The sequence below is a fragment of the Dromiciops gliroides genome, chromosome X, assembly GCF_019393635.1.
Source record: "Dromiciops gliroides isolate mDroGli1 chromosome X, mDroGli1.pri, whole genome shotgun sequence".
In the NCBI taxonomy this organism is placed as follows: Eukaryota; Metazoa; Chordata; class Mammalia; order Microbiotheria; family Microbiotheriidae; genus Dromiciops; species Dromiciops gliroides.
The window spans coordinates 35,892,780-35,911,848 of record NC_057867.1 but is presented as its reverse complement, the minus strand read 5'-3'; the positions used below and the strand labels follow the sequence as shown (position 1 = coordinate 35,911,848).

At 42.3% G+C, this 19,069-nt stretch overlaps 1 protein-coding gene across 1 annotated transcript in view; it reads left to right on the top strand.

Moving 5' to 3' along the window:
• Window positions 1-19,069, top strand: part of NRK (Nik related kinase) — a 237,945-nt gene that overhangs the window by 168,363 nt on the left and 50,513 nt on the right. The gene's annotated exons all lie outside the window — the stretch shown is intronic.

The window sequence follows — 19,069 nt, the reverse complement described above, 5'->3', positions numbered from 1 at the left end:
CAAATGTCCCCAACACACAAACACAAGTAGATCTTCAAAGTGGATTGGTAAGTAAACACCACACATTCAACACACACAATACATTCTCTCACATCAGGAATTGATGTCATCAAAGAGATAGGGGAGACACACAGGCAAAAATCAGGCCAAAAGCTTCAAGGAACATTCCAGGATTCTAGATGATGCCCCAATGATAGCTATAGTGACTGTATTTCTAGGTCTTTCTTATTGGTGAGCTTCATTTTTCTCCCAGCCTCCCTTTCTTTGAAGCATTGTTGGCACTGCATACTTCACCATCCACACCACTGTCTTATCTGGTCTGACATAAAGAGTACAGTGCTCTTACCACAAGACAAACTCTCCCATTGAATGTTCAGTCTTGGAACTATAGATCCCTTTTTGGAGAGAGACCAGATATAGAGGGCAAAAGCTAGGGGAAGGAAGCTAAGGTCTGGAAACTTTTCTTTATCACTCCTAGCTAGATAATACTCCTTAAGCCCTTGTTTCTTTCCCGCTCCTAAACTTTAACTAGGCCCAGGACCTGACCAGAAAAATCTGAAAGTAAAAATGGCAGCTTTCTCTCTTCCAACCCCTCAAGTGGTTGACTGTGGCTCCCTAAAGTCAAAGGGGAGAAAGCACTTTAGAAATCAGTAGTTGTTACATAGCTAGGCCACACTGCTTAAAATATCCCAGCTTTAGAGACTAAGAGGTGGCTAGTGTCCCAGGGTACGAGAGCACACATTCCAGGGGCCTTTCAATAGAGAATTCCTCTATTCAGTCCAATCTAATTCAAGGTGGACAGACATAGGGAGGGTCTATCATGTGCTAGGCTAGAGAGCCAGAGCCCCAGTTTACCCTTGTCTCTCTTCTCAAGGAGCCTCTAGTCTAGGGAAGACCCAAGTAACTACTGCAAAATAAAATTGGAAGGGGCCAAAGGAGAAGCCAGCACAGAATCCTGTGAGAAAGCCAAGGAGAGAACCCTTAGGGGCATTTAAAATAGTATCCAGTTTACAGAAGTTATTACACAAATAACTTTTCAGGAAACCAGCTATTGCACAAAGTGAGATTATGAATAGAAGTTTCCGGAAAAACCAGCATGTGGGCTTCTGGTGTGTCCAAGGTCTATATGAGACAATTGCTATCCCTACAGCAAAGGAGACCTTGAACCACTGGACAGCTTGGAAGCACCGGCCTGTCCTAGTAATTCTTCAGTGTAGCTATGCCTCTTTGATCTCATAGATGTGGGAGAGAGCTGGGTGGCACAGAACACTCTAACCTTGGAGTCAGGAAGACTGGGATTCTAAACCCGGCCTAAAATACTTAATAGGTATGTGATCCCCAGGCCAGTCACTCAACCTCTCTGTGCCTCAGTTTTCTCATTGGTAAAATAGAAATGATAGCACCCACCTCACAGGGTCGTTGTGGGGATTAAAGCATTTTGCGAACTATAAAGCACTATGTAAATACTAGCCTTGAATATATGGGTACTCCCTTGAGAAACCAGATGAGCCCTCTAAGGTTTATAAAACACTTCCCACTGATTATTTTAGAAGGTTCTTAGAATCAACATGAGAAGCAGAAATTATAGGTAATATTATCCTTTTTTGACAGATGACGGAACTGACACTCAAAAGTTATGGGGTTTGTCAGTGATCATAGGGAACATGTGAGAGGCAGCTCTCACCCAATCTGGATCCAAGCTGTATCCAGACCCCACTGCCTCTCCATTGCTAGAGGGACCACTCTCTCCATAGTAAATGTATTTGTTTTTTTTTTTTTTTGGGGGGGGGGAAGGATGGTCAGAGCTCTGAATTCATTTGTGTGGGAATTTCCCAGTCTGAAAACTCCCTCCTCTAAGACAATTTAGCAACTTGAAATTTTATAGTCGAAGACAGTTACCTGGCACATGTAAAAATTGTGTAGATCCAGGGTCACACAAGGCAACATTAGCCTGAGGCAAGACTTAAACTGAGATCATCCCGACACCCAGGCCAACCTTCCATCTTGTTGGGCCACGCTGTCCCCAGACCCCAAATGATATTTCCTTAAGAGGAGTTAACCTAGAAAGTCAGGACAAAAATCTTCATTCAATATGGTATTGGGCACTCTTACTTAGAATTCAGATTGTTTCAATATTATATTCAGAGAAATGGCATAGGGGTTTCTAGAGCTAAATACATTTGTAAGCTCTGGGGGTAAGCTATAACTAGCCACCTTTTCCCATAGCCATAATCAAGAAACTCTTGATTCTAAATAATATGAAATATTAGGGACACAATTTGAAACTTAGTGATATTACCTTGAATTGTTTTTTTTGTTTGTTTTTTCTTTGTGGGGCAATATGGGTTAAGTGACTTGCCCAGGGTCACACAACCAGTAAGTGTCAAGTGTCTGAGGCCGCATTTGAATTCGGGTCCTCCTGAATCCAGGGCCGGTGCTCTATCCACTGCGCCACCTAGCTGTACCCCCCCATTACCTTGAATTGGGAATGCATGCCAGTGATCTCTTAAACACACACACACATCCACACATCCACACGTACACACACACAAGATCATATACATGCTTCACAGCCCCACAGACACATATACTCATCTTTATCAATCTATGATATGCTGATCTCAAGAAAAACCTGGTCACTGGTCTTTAAGATAAGATATGCTTTCTCTTTTTGAATGCCAGCAAGTGGCAAGTGATTTTCTGTCTTTTCAGCAGTTCCCAGCAGCCATCATCCTCTGGGGGACGGGTTCAGAAGCCAAAGAGTGGCAGTAAATTCACTGGCAACAGACAGTGGGCAATGGAATGTCGTCTGACCAACAGAGCAACATCAGGTGAATCTCAGAGCCAACCTTCCCCAGTCACAACGCATAGCTAATGTCTAACAGCCCATGTTCAGTCAATACAAGTGAGACTGGTTCACTAAAACTACTAAACCTCCTTTGTATTTCAGCAGATGCCCAGTGAGTAGCAAACCATTCTACTGCCATAGTCTCGTTTCCAGGGATGTTTTCCTTCCAACAGTTCATACCTGAGCAATATTGCTTTTGGAGGAGATAGAAGGGCTTTCAGTGTCTCAGTTGGACCTGGCAACCTTTAGGGAACAAACATCTTGGCCATAAATGAAACTCCTGTGTAAACAGCTCCTCCCAAAGCTTGGGGGAAGCGGTGGAAGGAGGAGCCCCCACCTTCACCCTTCTACCCCCATTTCTCCCCTCCACCCCCAGGGCAAGAGATGAGGATGCATCCTTGGTGGTAGTGAGCTGGAGGGGTGGTGAAGCCTAGATCAGCTTTTGTTGGCAACCTTGGCTTTGTCTCTATGTTCTGTGAATGGTATTTTAAAAAAAACAAATATGGTCATAATAGTGGCTTGAGAACTGACCTTGGAACCAAAGAGACCTGGGTTCAAGTCCTTTCCCTGACACATGTGCAACTCTGGGGCAGTCACTTAAACTCTCAGTGTCTCAAGCAATTCTCTAAGACTGGAAATTGGGGGCAGCTAGGTGGCACAGTGGATAAAGCACTAGCCCTGGATTCAGGAGAACCTGGGTTCAAATCCGGCCTCAGACATTTGACACTTAGTAGCTGTGTGACCTTGGGCAAGTCACTTAACCCTCACTGCCCTACCAAAAAAAGACTGGAAATTGAAGAGAAAGTACCAGCCTATATTGGTGGAGGAAGCACCTCATCAGGGGCTTTCTACACCAATAAAATCATGAATCTGGTAGAAAAATAATAACTATGAAAAGCAGTGATTTTGTCCATCTGTGCAATAAACAAATAGAACATGAAGTATGAAAGAATGAAACCAAGATAGTGACTCGTCCCAGAACTATTTGGAACATTGAAAAAGATGAGACAAATAAGATTACAAAAAGGATAATAAATTCCATTGCCAAATATGAAAACCCAAGACGATAATGATAAACTTGCGTTTCTTGAATGTTTAATGGCTGCAAAGCATTTTCCTCATAACTACCCTCTGCTATCATTATTACTCACCTGTTAGCAGACAAAGAAACTGAGGCTCAGAACAAGATTTGTCTAAGGTCACACAGGTCATAAGGAGCAGAGCCAGACCCTAATCTCAGGCCCTCTGCCTATAACTTCAGCATTGTTCTCCCTTCAGCACCAGTTGAGGACTGCTACCAGCCTCCTGCAGGGGCACTTTAGCCAGATATTTTCCAGGACAGCTGGTGCTGGTTATCCATATTCCTATGGAAAGAATCCCCTTTTCTTCAAGTCTCTACCAACCCAAGGTTCTGTCCTCCATAGAACACCTGAAGCAGTATCTATCCTGCTGCACCATTTTCTCCTAAGCATCAGTTAGGACAGGGCTTGGAGATGACTTCCCTTTTTGTTTCATAGCTCAGATCAGAGCAATGGGCACCATCTTCTAAATTTTCTATACAATATCTACCATAAGAACATCTAGATAACTAGCTAGATTTTTTTTCTTCAAGTCTCATTCCAATATGCAAACACAGCCAAAATTATATGGATGAATAAAATTGAGGGGGATTTTGGGTTTTTCTTTTTCTTTGGAGGCAATTATGGTTAAATGACTTGCCCAGGGTCACACAGCTGGTAAGTGTCTGAGGTCACATTTGAACCCAGGTCCTTTTAACTCCAGGGCTGGTATGCTATACACTCCCATGCCACCAAGTGGCCCTGAGGATTTAAAAAAAAATTTTTGAGAGGCAGCATGACTTAGTGGAGAGAGAGCGGGCCTTGATGTCAAGAAGCCCTGGGTTCAAACCCCACCTCTGACACTTATTGGTTGTGTGACCACAGACAAGTCACTTAACCACTCCATGACCCAGGCAACTCTCTAAGACTAGAAGCTGCAGGGCAGGTGCCAATCTGCTTTTGTAGAAGGTCTTTTTTCTCCTTTGGAAGTTCCCTATGCCAGTGAAACCACAGGTCCAATTTTAAAGAAAGATAACTTACTTTTTTGTTTTGTTTTGTTTTGTTTTTCATAGGGCAATGAGGGTCAAGTAACTTGCCCAGGGTCACACAGCTAGTAAGTGTCAAGTGTCTGAGGTCAGATTTTAACTCAGGTTCTCCTGAATCCAGGGCCAGTGCTTTATCCACTGCTCCAATTAGCTGCCCCCAAGATAACTTTCTTATTAATCCTTGCTTGGCCATAACCAGCTACTTGATGCACATTTAGATTGTTTAATTAAAAATTTGAAAAACTATTGCCATTATCTTCAGTTTACAGATAGCAGTAGAAAGAAGCAGCTGTTAATGCTCGTTAGCTCATTTTTTTCTTTATGCATTTATTACTAACCTAATGAAATCCTATACCTGAGTAGCTACCACTCATAAATATTTCTGTATTCCTTTATCTGTACTGTACTGGAATGAACTAACTAGAGACAAGGCAGGGAAATGAGCCTTTTAATTGAGCAACCAATGAAAAGGTTTCAGTGAAATTTAATTGAGCAACCAATGAAAAGATTCCAGTAGAAATCAGCATAGCGTGCACTGAAGCATTTTGAAGCTGAGATCAGAAATCCAATTTTGAAATACAGACTTGGGCGGGGAGCGGGGGGTGCTCTGGCAGGACTGTGACTACTAGGAAGATTGAAGGGCATTTGCACAAGAGTGTTATATAATTGCAAATCTTTTCCTTCCCCTAAACAAACCGTTTGAGTATAGAATAATAAAGGAAGTGACACTTTCAAAGCTGAGATGACCATTACCCAACCCTGATTGTAGATGCTATCAGTGAAATGATGGCCTATTTCCAAGGGCTATTCCAACTGCAGCTTCCATCCAGACCCTTCAGTGGAGTCTGGGGCTGCTTGCCTGACCATTCAGCTAATCAACCCGAGTTTCTTAGGTGTGTTAGTTACTGGAGACACAAAGACAAAAACAAGACAGTCCCCACCCTCAAGGAGTTTATCTTCTATCAGTCAGGTGAATGGTCATGTAGACCCCCAGTGCTGACTAGTTTGACCAAACGTTACAGTTGTAGGGTTTCTCATGACCCTCGAGCCATCAGCCATGGCCTTGTGGTATTAGGAACTTTCCGGGGGGTGGGGGGAGAACTCAAAGCTACTCCTCTCACACTGGCAGTTGCTCAGAATGCACCCTGGGGGTCACTGTCTAGTACTAAGGGGTTAAATAAGATCACCCAGTTACAGGCCTGCCTCTCTCCTGTCTCCCAGTTGGAGCTTAGAGGTGGCAGTGGTGTAGGAGAGGGAAAGAAAGCTGGGAGGTAACCTTTAAATTTGATAAGGACTCGGGAGCAATGTCAAAGAAGTGGGAACAAAAATAAAAAGAGATCAGGTTTCCTATAAACTATAGATATGTCCAATAATTGATGTAAAATCTTGGAGACAGAGAGTGAATTCTGCTTCTCAGCTTCTATACTAATCATAAGAAAAACATGGGAAGTAGGTGTATGGCCCTCCCGAAGGTTAAATCCTACAAGTGTTTGGGTTTTTAAGGAATAATAATAATAATAATAATAATTAATAAGTCATCATCATCACCATGCCAAATATTCATACTCTCCAAATTACTTAGAATGAAAAACTTTCAAAATATAGATACCTAATGGAAGAAATTAAAACCATGTGGGAACAGGATGAGGTATATCTAATCTCCAACATCCTGTCTTGCTAATAGAATTGTCCCAAAGGTGTTTTTAGTGAGTGTCTGAAAGATGACCCTTTACTCTAATACTCTTATTCAATTACAAAAAGCAGGTAGGTAAGCCACCTGTAAAATAATTCCTAGAACATTAAATATAAAGGACTAATAGTATGACAGCTATTCCTTGGACCATTTCTTTCTGAACTTCATCAAAAAAGAGAAGAATGAGATGACAATACTTTCATAGAGTAGTCATGGAAAAGCATATACATCATGTTATAGACATCCCCAAAGGCTCTAAATTGATATAGTCCTATAGTACCCATAAGTAAATGAATGTAGAAAATACCTCTCATAAGTTGTGGCATAAATTTCAAATTCTGATATGATTTTTTTATTTTAATTTTTTTGATGGGGTAATGAGGGTTAAGTGACTTGCCCAGGGTCACACAGCTAGCAAGTGTCAAGTGTCTGAGGCCACATTTGAACTCAGGTCCTCCTGAATCCAGGGCCGGCCCTTTTATCCACTGTGACACCTAGCTGCCCCCGATGCAATTTTGAGATGTTCTTTAGAGGATGACTTGTGTTTGGGCCCAATCAAATGACAAGGCCTAGAAAGCAGTTGAATATGTGGAATTAGAGTTTGGAAAAGAGATGAAGGCTTGGTATATAGATCTGGGAGTCATTTGTGTAAAGATGATTTTCAACCGCATGGAAGCTGATGATGTCACAGTAAGAGTGTAAAAGTCAGAGAGAAGAGAGCTCAGGACGGAGCCCTGGGGCATGCCCAGAGTAAGGTGAGATATAGATGGTGACCAAAGAAGGTATGAAAACCAGAAAAGATAAGTTTCACAAAAACCCAGAGAGAGTTTCCTGGAAGAGGATGTGGTCAACAGTATCAAACACTGATTGCAGAGACGTTGATCAAAATGAGAATTGAGAGAAGGCCATTGGATTTATCATTAAAATATCAGCTTGTAGTGCTTTTGGAGGGAACAATTCCAGTAGGGTGGCAGGGATAGAAACAAGATTGTAGAAGGCTAAATGAGTGGGATGAGAGAAAGCAGAGTTAAGACACCATTTTCTAGGTATTTTGGCTATGAAAGGGATGAAAGATATGGAAGGATAACTTGAGGGGATGGTAGAGTCTGATCTAGTCCCAAAGTCAATGCACCAAATATATATTATGTTGCTTTTTAATTATTCTAAAATAGGTAAAAAAGAGTCAAGACTCACCTTAAATATATGTATGTATGTATGTATATGTATACATACACACATATATATGCATGCATGTTTCCAAAATTACAGATAAATAATGATGTGAGTATACATCAAATAATAGACCGTCATAACTAGAGGATACGTTATGAAAGAAACCATGAGGAGAATCTTCAAGATCCAGACCTCCTCAATTTATAAGATTCTTATTACAAAATATATATATTATATATGTATATATGTTTACAATTCACTAAGATAATAATATTCCTTTAAATAACAAATCTCTTTATTGAATTTAAAATCAAATTAAATTTAGAAATATTTTGTTTAGCCAAAACTTTTCAGAACCTAAGGAAGACTGCATGATCCAATAGAAAGACTATATGCGAAGACCTTGAGTTCAGACTCCACTTCTGCTACTTGTTCCCCATGTCACCCTGGGCAAGTTAATTCCTCGCATTGGGCCTCAGCTTCCTCTTGCATAAAATGAAGAGGGAGCTCTTAACAAGGGACAAGGAGTTCTTTTTGACTCATGGATCCCTTGGACAGTCAATCTGATGAAGCCAACTCCCCCTTTTCAGAATCATACTTGTAAATGTAATAACTAAATTACATTAAGATTAAAAAGGATGGGGTAGCTAGGTGGCACAGTGGATAAAGTACTGGCCCTGGATTCAGGAGGACCTGAGTTCAAATCTGGCCTCAGACACTTGTCACTTACTAGCTGTGTGACCCTGGGCAAGTCACTTAACCCCCATTGCCCCGCCAAAAAAAAAAAAAGATTAAAAAGGAAACCAATTGCATTGACATCCATCCATCCACCCACCCACTCACCCACCCATCCATCCATCCATCCATCCATCTAGCTAGCTTTATACCAAGTTCTAGACCAATACCATTGTGATCCATATTCCATGATCCTTATTTGAGGTACCTGGGATGCTAAGTGGAAAGTAACCTCTCTCTAGTTTCACCCAGGCATCTCACTGTCCTTCCACCCCACAAATCAGTTCAAATACCTGCCCCAGCCAAGTTTTGTTTTTATTGTCTAGACATGTAACCACTCTTAGGGAGTGTGGTCACTCTTTCAGGGTATTGGTTTTGTCTCTGGAGTCAAAAGCCAAATGAGCAACCCCTACTACCCAAGTTCAAGGTCACACTACAAGTGCAACCTCCCCCCACATGTGCAGGCATGCACACACACACACACACACACACACACACACACACACACACACACACCACATCCCACATCTTGGATCTCCTTCCTCCTTTTTCCAGCATAACTGGGAGGCTCTTTCTAACAGGAAATTTGAATGACCATAGGTAACTGGCTCTAGAGTAAATGCTGGGTGGAATTAAACTCTACCCTCCATGCTTTTCCCCAGTACCCAAAGGTGGTAGGAAAGTGCAAGGGAAAAACTAGGGTGGGGGTGGAGGGAGAGGGAAGGATGCATAGGAAAATACCGTATTAGCTGCTGGCTTTGTGTCTGTGGGTGTGGACAGCCTGGCTAATTCCTTGCCTCTCTCCTGCATTCTGTGGGCTTTACAGACCAGGAGCTTCCCCTGGGACTGCAAGCTTCCTTATGCAGGAAATCAGAGCAACTTGCTACAAATTTGCCTTCCAACCTCAGGCACTAACCCAAACCTCCTCCTTGGGCCGAGGCCACACCAAGGGACTTGGGGGAAAATGAGCCGTTCCCAGCAGAGGACAAAGGGGCAGCAAGCAAGCCAGGAGACTCCAACTACCCGGCCGAGGAGGGTATGGATTGGTTGTAAACTGTCCCCTGTGCAGACCGCCTGCACCTTGGTGTAACCAAGTGGGCATCTGGCCACAGATTTCCAAGCACTCTATTCTAAGGTTGCAAAACAACAATAAAAGGGGCGTGCTATTCATTTTCAAAATCCAAATGCACCAGGGGCCTTCCCTGGCCTCTGCTTGACCTCTTTTCCAAGTAGAAGAGGAGGGACAAGGCTCTCAACAGACTTTAAAACTCATTCTCATTCAGGGTTTAACAACAGGTGGGCCCCGCTTTATGAAAAAACTATAGCAAGGAAATCCTAACTTACAAAGCAGAAATTCCTATCATAGATTCAAAATTACATGAAAAAAAAAGACCATCTGAAAAAAAAATCCCCCCTGGTTCTTTTAAATGGCTAGTTCTCTATGCATAAAAAGGTGGGGTGTGCACAGAAGCAGGGAGGGTACTTGGCAGCTCATTCTAAAGGTGGCACAGGGTCCGAAGGCAGGAAGTTGTTGTTTTGTCATTTCAATCATGTCCGGCTCTTCATGACCCCATTTGAGGGTTCTTTTTTGGCAGAGATACTGGAGTATCTTCCTCCAGCTCATTTTACAGATGAGGAAACTAAGGCAAATAGGGTTAAATGACTTACCCAGGGTCTCACAGCTAGTAAGTGTCTGAGGCCAAATTTTTGACTCAGGAATATGTGTTTTCCTGACTCCGGGCCCAGCATTCTATTCATTGTACCATCTAGCTGTCCTTGAGTCAGGAAAACTTGAGTTCAAATTCAGCTTCAGATATTTACTAGCTGTGTGACCCTGGGCAAGTCACTTAACCCCTGTATGCCTCCCTTTCATCAGATGAGTTAACCCGTAAAACATTTTGCAAACCTTAAAGTCCTAAATAAATGTGGGCTGCTGCTGCTGCTACTGTTGTTGTTAATAACAATTTGATGGGACAGAAAGTGCCTTGGAGATATTAGAACCCCCTGTCCTTTGAGGAAGGATAAGAAATTAACAATTCTAAAAGTAGAATGTAAAACTGTGGCAAAATGATTCATTTTCCTGCCTTTCCATAAGTATTTTTCAGGGCTTGGCCTCTAGCATAAACAGGACAGTTTGCATAAACTCCCCTGTTTCCAATACAGTTGATCACCTACATAGTGATTTGCTTCCTCCCTCCCCCATTTTATAGTTCTTTCCACCAGTGCAGGCTCAATATGGGAATATGGAAGAGACTTGTTTCTTGCTCCACTCATATTAAACCCTCCATCTCTGGGGTGCTGCATGATGGTGAGAGAGAGACCAGCACTAAGAAACCCACAAGTTCTCCAAACCTCCATTTCCCTGCTGCAAAGTGTTGAGGGCTGTTGAGGGGCCCTGGTTTTCACATAAGTCTCATGATGTTGTGATTGCCTGTTGACAAAAGCAACCTGATGCCCTGTTAGGCTAGAAGGCAGCTTTTCCAGAACCAAATCTGTGCTCTGCAACAAAGGACTGGACACCTTGGCAAGTGCCAATTTATCTTACATCATGGTGTTACCAAATCCACCGTAAAGCATTCAATTGTTTGTGCATAAGAAGACCAGTTAGAGGCTCTCAAAACCTGGAACCGTCCAAGCAAAAATTGGCTATCTAGTTATCCTAGCTTAGGTCTCTCTTCTTACCCATTTAGCAGCAACTATTTCTGGGTTCTGTCGGGTGTTTGGTATTTCTTGGGGAAGAGGCAAGCGTCAGAAGCCATTCCTTCCCTCATTAAATCCCTCTCTTTCTTCCAACTCGGTGGTCTGAGAGAGGGCAGCAGGAAGTAGTCATTGCTGAGAAAGTAGCCTGGTGACTGGTCCTGGGTGCTTTTCAGAGGCCATCAAAGGAACACTCGGGCCTGTAGGGATATTGAATGGGTACAAAGGAAATTGGTATCAGCACTGTCACTAATTCAACTTTGGACAATCCACAGGCTCTTCCAGACCTGAACTTCCCCTGACCAGGGCCCTGGAGCCACTGTACAAAAATGGTGAAAGTGGCCCCCCACCAGTACAAATCATAGTAAGTTTTCTTTTCATTTTTTCATGATTGATTTTTACCTGTTGTCATTATGATTATGGTTAATTCACTACTCCCATGGTTTGTGATTTCATCCTCCTGTGCATTCCTCCTGTCAGCCCTGATTATAGTCCCCCTATAATTTAGGAGATGGATGTCACAAGTGGTTATGGCTAAAAGGATGCACTGATCGGTAGCTGGTCTTGTGATGAACACTCTTAGGTGCAGAGAAGGGTTCACCTCTAGGCCTTATACTTTCCAGCCTACTAGAGTGAAAGCATCCCACTGACATAACCTTTGAAAATCCAGTCACCTTACTACCTGTGTAACCTTGGACCAGTCACCTTTCTTCTCAAGGTAGGCCTCAGTTTCCTCCTCTGTCCAATAAGGGAGTTGGATTAGCCGGCCTCTGAGGTCCCTTCTAGCTTGAGTTGTGTGATTATTTGATCCCATAATTTGAGCACAAACCCCACATTATAACACTGAGTAATTCATTTCACCTTCCTGGGGCTCAGTCTCCTTCTCTGTTGTTACTAATGTTTTTTACATTTACCTCATCTTCATTTCTTTTTTTCTGTTTAGAATTTTATTTTCCAAATTACATGTAAAAACAAATTTTGACCTCAATTTTTTTAAAAACTTTGCATTCCAACTTCTCTTCCTCGCTCCCTTCCCACCCCCCACCCCCAAGAACTCAAACAATTCAATATTATAAGTTATACACGTCTCCTCTGTTAAGGGAGACAGGGGAACTTGGTGACTTTTGACGTCCGTTCCAGCTCTAGGTTTATGATCCTCTATGAAACTTCACAGCAAGGGAGGCAACACGGGATCAGAGAAAGGCACTGACCTTACTTCTTCCTAGCTATATGACTTTGTCTAAGTTCTTTTCTCTGGATCTCAGTTTCCTCATCTGTAAAATGACCATGTTGGACCAGATACTCTTTTGTAGCTTGAAATTCTCTTATCCTATGAGTCGCTGAAATCTCAGAGTTGGAAAGGGCATCCAAGACCATAGAGTCGAAAGCCCACTTAAAAAGATACATCCTTCTACATAATCCCAACAAGTAGTTATCTGGCCTCCACTTGAAAACCTCCAGCAACGGGGAGCTAGCTCACCAGATCCCAAGGCAGCCCATTTTTGGACAGCTCAAATGGTTAGAAAGTTCTTTCTTTCATTGAGCCGAAATCTATTTCTTTTACACTCCCCCCCACCCTTCTCCTAGTTCTGCCCTCTGGGGCTAACCAATCAATCAATCTCCCAGCATTCATGAATCTCTACTGCATGCCAGACATTGGATTAAGTGTAATGAAGCAATATGAATTGAATCCCCATAAGAACTCATACGAAAAAGGGATTAAACTTCATTTTTGTCAGATGAGGAAACTGAGGCCCACAAAGATTGTGGCTTATTTGAGAAACCACAGCTGCTAAGGAGCAGAGCAGGGACTTTCTCTCCCCACTGTACCATACTGCCACCTCCCTGGCAGCAGGCAGCAATCAAAGAACCTTGTTTAGCCAAGGAACATACATTCTTTCAGAAAGATCACTTATGGCTAGGTTAGTTACCCTGGGAGAATGAAGATTTGCAATGAAAACTGAAATGGAAAAAAAGACTTCATAAGCCCATCCAAGGTTAGAGCCAGAAAGAACCTTAAAGATGATCTTATCTCAGCCCCTCATTTTGTTTTACTTTCCATGTTCTTCTGTTCAATAGAAAATATTTGTGGGTAAGGATGGATCACTTTGTTATTAGAAGCCAACCCTCAGATACTTCCTAGGTTAACCTCAAAGACGAGAGTAGAAGAAGTTAGATACTTACAAACCATTAAAGGGACCTTTACTTCTATAAATCCAAGGTTACCCGATCTTCGGAGAATTGTGACACCCTATTATTTTTGGTTTGTTTTTGCAACAACCTCTCCTGAGCCCAGAAAGTGCAAGTGGGGCATATATTTATTTTTTGACTTAAAGGGAATTTTTTTGGGAGAACTTTTTGTGAGAGATTCAGGATACCCCTTTGTGTCACTGGATGCAACCTGCAATGTGGCAAAACTAAAGAGGGGGGATCTCTAAGAGATACAGCCATTCCTGGAGCTCAAATGAAGGTTTTGACTTTGCTGTCTCTGGAAGCCAAACAGAAAGTCAAATGGGGCTGTGTAGAAGGCCCTGCTCCAAGTCCCTACTTAGCCATGTCAGTGCAGACAAATCACCCTGATTCACTTCAGTTGGGAGGCACCACAGAGCTAGAGCTTGAAGGAAAGGTAGAGGCCATTTTGTCATCGGACGCTAGATCGAGAACTCAAGGGGATCTCAGAGGTCATTTGTCCAACGATCTAATTTTACAGATGGGGATAGTGAAGACCCAAGAGAGTAAATGATTGACCCAAGGTCACACAGTGGATCTAAACTCTAAAGCTGGAAAGGACCTCAGAGATCCTCTAGTATGACCTCTTCATTTTACAGGGGAGGAAACTGGGGCCTAGGGAGGGGAAGAGACTTTCTCAAGGCTACCTATTGGATACTAACTCTAGAGCTAGAAGAGACCTCAGAGGTCATCTAGTCCAGTCCTCTCATGTTACAGAGGAGGAAATTGAGGCACAGGAGGAAAGGGACTTACCCATAGGGACTTGGTGAGTCAGCAGCAGAGCTGAGCCTAACACCTTACCTTCCATCTAGTTCTCCTTCCCTTGTGTCCCATTGCCTGCCATCTGCTGGACTGCCTTGAGCACCCTGGGCGGACAGTCTTCCTTTCTGGAAAGGGCTATCAGGTACAAAAGGACTGAATAAATGATGGCTCCCCCCAACGGGGGCCATGTAGACTTGCCTTAACGTTTATGTTTGGATAGTTCATCGTCGGTCAAATATTGACTCTGTCCAGGGAGGCGGAATTTACATTTGAGTAGAAAATGTTTGGACTGGACTTTTTAAGCCTTTACGGTCTCTCCTACCCTGAAGCAAAGAGCGACTTCAGTGCTTCTCCTTCTTCCCACAGGCTCCTGGTTTCCTTAGGGGAAAAGATAATATCAGACTGTTCTTGAAAGCCTCTGAATTTTCATCCTCCAGTGATGAGATCGTTAGCAGTGAGGAGGAAGAATTCGGTTACCCAAGGTTGGTTCTCTTGCTTTCCAATATTATCTGCATCTTAACAGGAGAGGATAAACAGAAGTAGAGACTAACTAATGGACTGCCCAGTTATGATCTCTGCTTATTCTGTATGACTTGTGCACGTTTGCAGTTTGACTCTAGATTTCAGATAGATACCTCTTTTCTCTCTTCTCACAGTGTTGGCATTGGCCTGCACGAATGCACGTATTCAGGATGGCCTAGGATGGCCTCAGTCAGAATAGTTCCATTACAAATAGCCTTGAACTACTCTGCTCAGTAAAGTCATTATGAATACTTTTAAGGGCTACGTTTTATGAGGTATTCTGGGAAGCTAAAACACAAGAGGGCAGCCAGCATAGGGAGGGGATCAAAAACCAGGTCATTTTTGATAGAGTTGGGCCTGTTTAGCCTGAAAAGAGAAGAGCTAGGAAGGACACATATACATATTTAGAGCTGGGATGTACCTTAAAGATTCTCTAGTCCAACCCCCCCCCATTTGACAGAGGAAAAGGAATCCCCCAAAGCTGATATGACTTGTCCGAGGTTAGATGCTGCAGGAAAGTTACAGAACTGAAACGGGAATCTGGATTTTCTGTGTCTCCATTCAGTGTTCTTTTCACTATACCATTGTTCCTCACAACTGTTGAAGGGCCATCATGAAAAGGAATAAGACATTCTGATTTGCACAAGACAACTGAACCAGGAGCAAGGAGTGAAAATGACAGGAAGTTAGGTTTCAGCTCAATGTAAAGACCAAATTCCTAGAAATCAGAATTGGCTAAATAGGTATATGCTGTTTTAGTAGTTAGTAAGTTTCCTGTCATTTGAGGTATTCAAATAGTGCCTATACAAGCCCATTTCTACATCAGACAAGTGGTTGGACTAACTCAACTCTACACTTTCTTCTGTGGTCATACTATGATTGATTTCTTCCCTTCCATTGAGTTTGTATTTATTCAAATTAATGCTCAGGGTCCGTTTAAGAACCTCTTCCCATAAGCAACTGATACTAAATATATGATCTACATTGTAGTATTAAAAAGAGACAACCAGGTAGCTAAGTGGATAGAGTGCTGGCTGGTTCTGGAATCAGGGAGACCTGAGTTCAAATAGGGTCTCAGACACTAGCTGTGTTACCCTGGGCAAGTCACTTAACCTCTGTTTGCCTTAATCCACTGGAGAATGAAATGACAAACCACTCCAGTATCTTTGTCAAGAAAACCCCATGGACAGCATTGGTGTGCTATTATCCATGGGGTCACGAAGAGTCGGACTCTACTGAACAACAGCAATTAAAAAAGAAGAATTTATTTAAAATAATGTAGGGGGTGGGGCAACTAGGTGGCACAGTGGATAGAGCACCGGCCCTGGATTCAGGAGGACCTGAGTTCAAATCTGGCCTCATACACTTAACAATTACTAGCTGTGTGACCCTGGGCAAGTCACTTAACCCTAATTGCCTCACAAAAATAAATAAATAAATAAATAAATAAATATAAAATAATGTATGGGGAGTTGTCAATCAATTGAGTCTCTTAACAATGTGATGAGTTCCCCAATTCAGCGTGATGAGACTACAGGGTATGAGTGTTTGTTCAGAGGTATCTGAGGGACACCTTCCCAAAAAGCTAGGCATGCCCACTGGTATCTTCCCAGGACACAGGGGACTCAAGATGATCAATTGATAGAGACTCAAAATGATGACCTCTTGTTAGAGTCACACCCTTCCATGGCAAGCTGACAAAAACACTCCTTCTGCCTTGAGTTCTCGTCAAGATTCCCTCCTTGCTTTTTCCCTTGTACCTGCCTCAAAAGTATAGCAAGGAGTCCAGCACTCCCACCCCCAAAACACCAGTTAATGGTCACTTGCAGCAGAAGCACATGGCATGCTACCTGCATTTGCTCAGGTGACTTGAGAGGAGAGTTCCCAGCTGCCCTCTGGCTTGTTTGCTGTTCAGACCAGAGGTCTGAAAGAATTTCCCAGCCTAAGACATGACAGCAGAAGGATACCAACAAGTGTTTTCTTCTTCACACGAATCACTGGCTGAACCCTCTCTACAGGAGCCATTATCCAGCTCTCATGATCCATCTCTAAATGATGGATAGTCTGTTTCCCCGTAGCCACCACAGAGCCCAGCCAGTTCCCAATGAGCAATCGGTATTTGCAATGTATTATCTTTGCAGGGCCATGAACGTTTTCTGGGGCTGTTTTTCTCAATTGGCAGATCACCCAATCTTTCAACTACTTGATATGGGGTGCCTTTCCTTGCACAAGCACAACCAGCCAGGAACCGTAACTTCCACACTTGCCACAGGATTGTGGAGCAAGTATTTCTCCAGTTATGGATGACTTGCCAAGAACCATTTTGACCAAGGTTGAGACTTGGAGAGCAAACTACTTGAGGCAGTATTCACTTGGGCAGGAATCATCAAGTCTAAAACTGTACCATCCTTAAGGAGACCCACACCTGAGTCGAAGAAAAATGGGGCATTTTTAGTGCCCCAGTGCTAACAAGCTTTATTCCATACCCTCCCTATCCCAATGTTTGGCTAAGAGCCACTTTTACCTGCTAACTTCTACTCTGAAGAGTTGGGGGTGGAGAAGATGTGGTCACTCACAACCTGTACACCGTGGTTCTCTGAAATGAATGGGGCAGCAAAAAAGAGGAGCTATTTTCAGTTCGAAAAACAAATTCCCCATATTCATGAACAGAAGTTCTCATTTTGCTGCAGACAAGTTAATTGCAAAATTTACTGTCACCACTAGATATTTCCGGAGCTCGGGATATGCCCACAGGGCCCCTCTTGGGGTTCCACTCAGTGCTGGGCCTACCCTGCTCCCCGTGTTTGTCTGCCCCGAGTTGAACATTTCTCAGCTTAGTGCTCTGGGCACATCACCAGCTCTCTGTAGCATAAACAGGCCCTCTTCTTTTACTCTAAACACACAGTATTTTCATATTTATATTTGTTCATGGCCATTGGTATTTAGAATATCCGAGAAGAACATTAGAAACCATTGAAAGTCTCTCCCTTTTTAGAAAATCATTAACAGTAGATTTGTTCATGTATATTACACATACACACACATATATGTATGTATGTATGTATATTTATTTTGGGTTTTTTGTTTGTTTTGGGTTTTTTTGGTTTTTTTAGTGAGGCAATTGGGGTTAAGTGACTTGCCCAGGGTCACACAGCTAATAAGTGTTAAGTGTCTGAGGCCGGATTTGAACTCAGGTAGTCCTGACACCAGGGCTGGTGCTCTATCCACTGTGCCACCTAGCTGCCCCTGTATGTATATTTATGAAGAAATCCTCTACTGTTACTGATTCATTCTGATTTACCTGAAATTTACAAAGGCCTTTTTAGGTCCTCAAGCGCTTTCGTACAAATTTTCTTATTTGCTCCTCCTCACAACCCCATGAACCTAATAATAGGAGGACAAGGATTATCATCCCAGAAAATTGCTTGTGGTCACATAGGTAGTAAGTGACACAGGTAGGATTTGGACTCAGGTCTCCTCTTGTAGTTTGTCTCTCTTCATTTTCTGAACTTTCCCAGGAAATCTTATTGGGGGAGGCATGGAGAAAAAGAGAATTTATTATTTTTTACATTTTTATTGATATATTTTATTTTTATATCACCATTATTTTTGATATATCCTTCCCTTTCCCCCCATCACTTACAAGTCTTTTTTTCACTTAATAGTATTTTATCTTTTCCCAATTACATGTAAAGATAGTTTTCCACATTCATTGTTGTAAGATTTTGAGTTCCAAATTTTTCTCCCTCCCTCCCTTCCTTTCCTTCCCCCTCCCCAAGACAGCAAGCAATCAGATATAGGTTATACAGTATAATTATATTAAACATCTTTCCATATTAGTCATTTTGTGAAAGAAAAATCAAACAAAATGGAGGAACCACGAGAAAGAAAAAAAAAGTGAAAATAGTATGTTTCAATCTTCATTCAGACTCCATCAGTTCATTCTCTGGATGTGGAGAGCATTTTCCATCATGCGTCCTAGAATTGTCTTGGATCATTGTATTGCTGAGAAGAGCTAAGTCAATCATAGTTGATCATTGCACAATGTTGCTGTTACTGTTGTACAATGGTCTCCTGGTTCTGCTCACTTTTTTCTGAAATCTACTTGCTCATCATTTCTTATAGCACAATAGTATTCCATTACATTCATATACTATAACTTGTTCAGTCATTCCCCATTTGATAGATATTCCTTCAGTTTCTAATTCTTTGCCACCACAAAAACAGCTTCTATAAATATTTTTGTACATGTGAGTCCTTTTCCCTTTTTTATGATCTCTTTGGAATACAGAACTATTAGTAGTAT